Below are 5729 nucleotides of genomic sequence, written 5' to 3'. Positions count from 1 at the left end.
GGACATATCTCGATTCATAGCGTGATACGCAGGGTAGTTATTTACTCGCGCTTTTGAGGGTAGTGGTAGGTGGGTGAGGCAAACAACCCATACGTGGTCACAACGCAGAGTGCGAAACTAGCTAGGGTTCCTACTAGGAGCTATCTAGTTAGCTAGCGGTAGCTAGCTGAGCGAACTAGCAATAGCTGGCGGAACTAGCTAACTAGCGGTACACAAGCACCATACACGTGACACAGGGGTTAAACGTCAGGGGTCATGGGGACAGGGATCAGGCTGATTTACGAAGCTGGACCCAGGAGTGAGCAACTCGGACGGCGCTGAGTGGGTGCGCTCCGCATATCCCAATACCCCTCTATGCATTTCGTATCAATGATATGAATCGAGATATGCCAACCCCCCCCCCCCCCCCCCCCCCCCCGTGCAGCCAGCTACCCCCCACCCGCTCAGTCAGCTACCCCAGGCCCAGCGGAGCAGGCTGACCCTGTGTTGGCCATAGTAGTCGAAAGTAAGTCAGAGCAGCCAGAGGTAACCGAATCAGTATCACACAGCAGCTCGTCTTTTTCTCTCTTTTCACGGCCTCACTCGGATGAGCTTGTTTTTTTTATTTTTTTCAAACAGCGATGCCAAACTTCTCAGAACTTACTGTGAGAAAGAACATGCCCTCTAATGCTCTGTGTTTGGCCTTTTCCAAGTGCGACAGCACATTTGTAAATGGAATGAGGGACTGGAAACGTACATATAAGAGTAGAGGAACACGAGAAAAGCAGTGCACACAGAGAGTGTGTTGATGCATTCCTGCTGCGGTCAAGCAAGTCAGGGTTAGCCGATTTGCTAAAAGACACCCGAATGTCAGCCCGTCGGGAGCAAGTGAAAAAGAATCGGCAGGTGTTAGAACGATGTACTGAAATTGTTAATGAAACGATGAGAATGATGAAAGTGAAAGTGTCGGTAAAAAAGGACTCGGCTATAGGGGAACGTCCAGCACCGAGGCTGCGTATACACTTGAGGACATTACAGCAGACCATGGCACCTTCGTAGAGTTAACTCTGCTGCTAAGCAAATACCACATGTGCCCAAATCAACATTTGAAAGATTGCATCGAGAAAAGTAAAAAGATGCACGAATCGTGAGGAAACGGCAGGGGCTCACTGGTCAGTTTTTTCTCCAAAACTACCGTTAACAATTGATACTATTCGTCGTATCATTCAGGTATTGCCAGTGAGGTGGAGGGAGGAGGCGGGGATGTACTCCGTTCAAATTGATATGACAATGGATATAACATAAAGACCAGTGCTCCATTATCCTTCGATATGTCAATGACTTTGTTCACGAGAGACTGGTCGCACCAGTGGATTGCCAGTCATCCACTGGTCAATACTTCGCAGAGATGCTCATGCAGACCTTTGAAACTGAACTTTTATAAAGATAAATGCATTGGAAATGCAACCGATGGAGCAGAGAATGTGCAAGGAATGTACAACGGATTCGCTACCCTGATCTCTCAGTCCGGCAACAATAATCAGATTCACGTCTGGTGTTAATTTCACATTCTTAATCTGGTATTCTCGGACACTACAGGCGTTATGATCGAGAGTGCGCCCCTCTTTAGCCTAGTCTCGTGAGCCAGACGAGTCGACTTCCGGTCCGGATTTTTTACTACATCTGGTATTCAGGCGCTGAAATTTTTGTTGGAGGAAGTTGGGGAAAAAACGGGCGGATATCCCGTCAAAATTCCATAGAGAGGAGTAGACAGTCCGGACCGGAAGTGATGCGTTTTTTTAAGAACTTCCTTTTACAAATTCTAAGCGGCTGAAGTCCAGACTCTCTCCTCCGTAGAGAGTCTGGCTCCGAGACTATCTTTAGCCTAACACAGCCGTGTTTATTTGAGAATCCTATAAGAGAGTGAATGTGTGGGAATCTACGAGTAAAGACACAAACGCTCATAAAAAAATGCTTGCACCTAGAGGTGAAACACGGTGGCGGGCAAAAGATGCAGCACTTCGAAGTGTTTGGCTCATTTGACAAACCAGAGAGTGCATCGTATGTTGACCTGATCTTGACGCTAGCTAAAATTGAAGAACAGTCAAACAAACCAGCCGTGCGCGTCAAGGCCAAGGTCTACATGGATGCTCTCTGCTGAAGCACGTAACCATCCTTACTGCACATTTATTCCTGTGCATGTTTCAGCATACGAGGCCACTGTTCAAATGCCTTCAGACGGATGGTATGGACGTGTTCACAGCTCATCAGTTAGTAATTGGAACACGAGGATCATAAAATGTATGAGAGAAATTTTGATGCTGTAAAGCAAGCTGCTGATCACTTTGTGGAATGGGCTAATGGGAATCTGGATGATGATGATGATGATGATGATGACTGTGAGGTGCAGGCCCAGGCCAGGTGAGTCAGCTGACAACGAGACATTTTCAGACGCAGACACGGCTTTCAAAGTTAACATAGGCTACATAATGTTATCTTTGACACAATCACTGGTAGCATGCATCGCCGTTTTTTTTTGGCAAACAGAACACTCTACTCAGATTTTTCCTGTCTCGAACCCAGGCATTTCCCAGAGATACGGACTGGATGCATCATCACTTGGCGAGTTAAGCAAGCGATTGATAACAATTGACAGCCGAGCCACTATTGAGATTCTATAGACAGTTGACCAGTCTAGCCTCTCGCTAGGACAGGCTGAAGACCTCTCTAGATGACCATACTCATACTGTGAGTACAGCCAATGAAACTGAGACAGAGAGTGGGGAAAATGAGCTGGATCTGATCCATAAAAGCTGCACATCATGCAAAAACTGCACATTTTGCTGTTACCAAGCGCTACTAACGTACACATTATTCACAGAGGCATATCACGTCATTGGTCTCGCCTACAAATTCGTCTTAACCTTGTCCGTTACCCAAGTGGCCTGCGAGAGGAGTTTTTCCACTCTAAAGTTCATAAAAAATAGTCTGAGGAGCACATTGTCCCAAACCTAGATATAGGCTAGATATAGACTGATTAAAGGACCCTGTTTTCACTAAATGACACCCATGTTGACTGGGTATTAAAGTCGCACAGAAATGAAAAAAGCATTCTGTCCCATTTTGGTTCACATAATTGGTCATAATGTTCACCTATTCAACGATGTATGCCAAAAAAATTACTAAATTCTACTTTTGTTGTAATCTTATATCAAAGTATATAATTTCTTAATTCCTGGAAAACGGTAGGTCACGTGCAATTACGACAACAGGTACCTTAGATTTTAGGCCAATAATCTCACAACATCCACGTGTCAATCAACGCTATCCTTCTATCGAATCTGTCTAAAGTTCTTAAAACCCGTCCACTTGTCAATGTTCCAATCAAATTCCTCTAAAAATTATGTCCCACCCTCATAACTTGTTTGCGTCGGAAATACGTCAAGCTACGGAAGTTAGATGATCTCAAACGTCCGTTTCTGCGACTTTAACGTTACTTGAATACTTGAATCCTGCAGATGCACACGGAAGTTCCGTTGGTGCTTGTTCATGACAATAGGCAGAGAGCGCCCTCTTGTGGTTAGAAGTGGTTCCATTGTATGCGTCATTTTCTATGCAGAATTATATAATACCCAATAATCGAATATATTCGATTTTTGGAAAATATTTATGAGAGAAAGTCGAATACCATTTCTGAGCTCAGTTGACAGCTCTATTGACAAGCCAGCAGAGAGAAGCGTCCTCCTGTGACGCCTGCTGACATTGTCATGCGGTAGGATCCACTGTTTCTTGAAGGTTTTGTGTTGCTGGAAGTGGATTAATCAGCTCAGTGTGTTTTTTGTGCCCACCGCGGCAGTTATTATTGCAAGTAGTGAATTTAAACCATACATGTATGTTCATGCCACCGTGGGCACGTCGAGTAGAACTTAACGAAGGCCTACATGCATGCCCTTGTCATCTTGCAAAAACAGCAGCAGCACAATAACTTAATATGGTATATGTAGGGCCTATACAATATTAATAATAACTAATTTATTGGGCCATGGTTTTTTAAAGTCCTGGTTTTCGCGTCCCAATCCGCCCAATACCAATTTCTATCGTCCCACTCCGCCCCCTGCTCAGGTGTGACTAATTTGCTGTGGTTTCCATGACACCCTAAAGCGGAGCAAGTCGGTGACAGTCATTACCAAGGTCAATACCAGCTCACAGGGTTAAACAGCTGGCCAACGTTCTAACAGTAAGGAACACTATAGAATGCATATTAAGATCATGAATGCATGCTCGTTGGCGGCGCTGTCACCAGCAGCTCGTAACAGTGGCGTGGTTGTGCTGTCTCCGCGTGATAGAGAATGAATGGAGCTCTCAGCTATGTGACCCATGTGTGCCCCATCTGGTGATGAAGCATCTAGTTTCACCCTGTTGCGCATGCACTGTAGAGGACGTGTGTGTGTGTGTGTGCGTGCGTGCGTCCGTGTGTGTGTGTGTTTGCTGCAGGCTCCTGATCTTGGAACATAAGAGGAATTAGAATGAGACCTACGAGGAAGACGGGTTTATCAAGGCAGGGAGGCGCAGGACGCTCCTCTGGTAGTCCTGACCGCAACGCACGTGGATCGCACCTGTTGAAACAGAGATGATGATGATGACGATGGCGAAGATGATGTGTGTGTGTGTGTGTTGTATCTTAAGAAGCTTCCTCCATCCTTAAGCATCTTCTCTCCAGCCCCCCTAACCCCCCCCCCCCACACACACACACACACACCAGTCCCTGTGCAGTAAAGAATTCCTCCCATTGTTGGTCCAGGGGACAGAGCCCGCACTATATGTCTGTATACAGCACACAGCACAGAGAGACCCCCCAACCTTCCCCCCAACCCCCACCCCCACCCAACCCCCACCCCCACGCACCCCCTCCTCCATTAAAATCTTCTCCAGACAAGACCCCCTTTCTCCTCTGAAGAGGGACCCTCTGTCCAACGCCAAGTGACTCTCATGGCCAGCATTGACGGTGGGACACTTGCTGGACAAAAGAAGCTGAAGTGTCAAATAAACTCGGTCCGAGCCCCCGACACACAAGAATCCCTTTATCTGCCACCCCGGGTGGGAGACAAAGACGGACTTTGTGTCAGTGAGCGGGCCTTGGCTAAACACTGGCTCTTTTTTTTTTTTTTTTTACTCCACTCCCTTCTTCCAGCTAGCGTCTTCGTCTTCCTCTTCCTCGCGTGTGTTTTTGAACAGGCGACCGGGACGCGCGGCCGTTTACGTGACCTCACTCGCCCAGAATCCGTCCAGCGAACGGCTCACCTCACACACACACACACACACACACACACACGCACATGCACATACATGAACCCACGCTCGCACGCAGACACAGACAGACACACACACACACAAACGCAACCACACACACACACACACACACACACACACACACACACACACACACACACACACACACACAAGGACACAGAAACACCAGCCTGCCTGTCAAGGCAACAGGCCTGCCTGTCAGGACTCAAAAGCCAGCGCAGAAACATTTCAGGAACTCTCTTTATTTACGGTTAGTGTTTCCCGGCCCGTAAACGCCTAGAATGCGAGAGCTGCTGCGAGGAAGGAATCCACCTCTTCCTCCCCGAGGCCGAGGCGGGGGGTGGGGGGGGCGCTTGAGGCGTCACGCGATACGCTTGCGGTGAACCACGACCCAGGGCCGCGCACGGCAGGGTCAGGCTCGCCCAGCTAGACCTCTCGCC

The sequence above is a fragment of the Borostomias antarcticus genome, assembly GCF_949987555.1.
Source record: "Borostomias antarcticus genome assembly, chromosome: 5".
In the NCBI taxonomy this organism is placed as follows: domain Eukaryota; kingdom Metazoa; phylum Chordata; class Actinopteri; order Stomiiformes; family Stomiidae; genus Borostomias; species Borostomias antarcticus.
The sequence above is the reverse complement of the archived record's forward strand: the minus strand, read 5'-3'. Positions refer to the sequence as shown.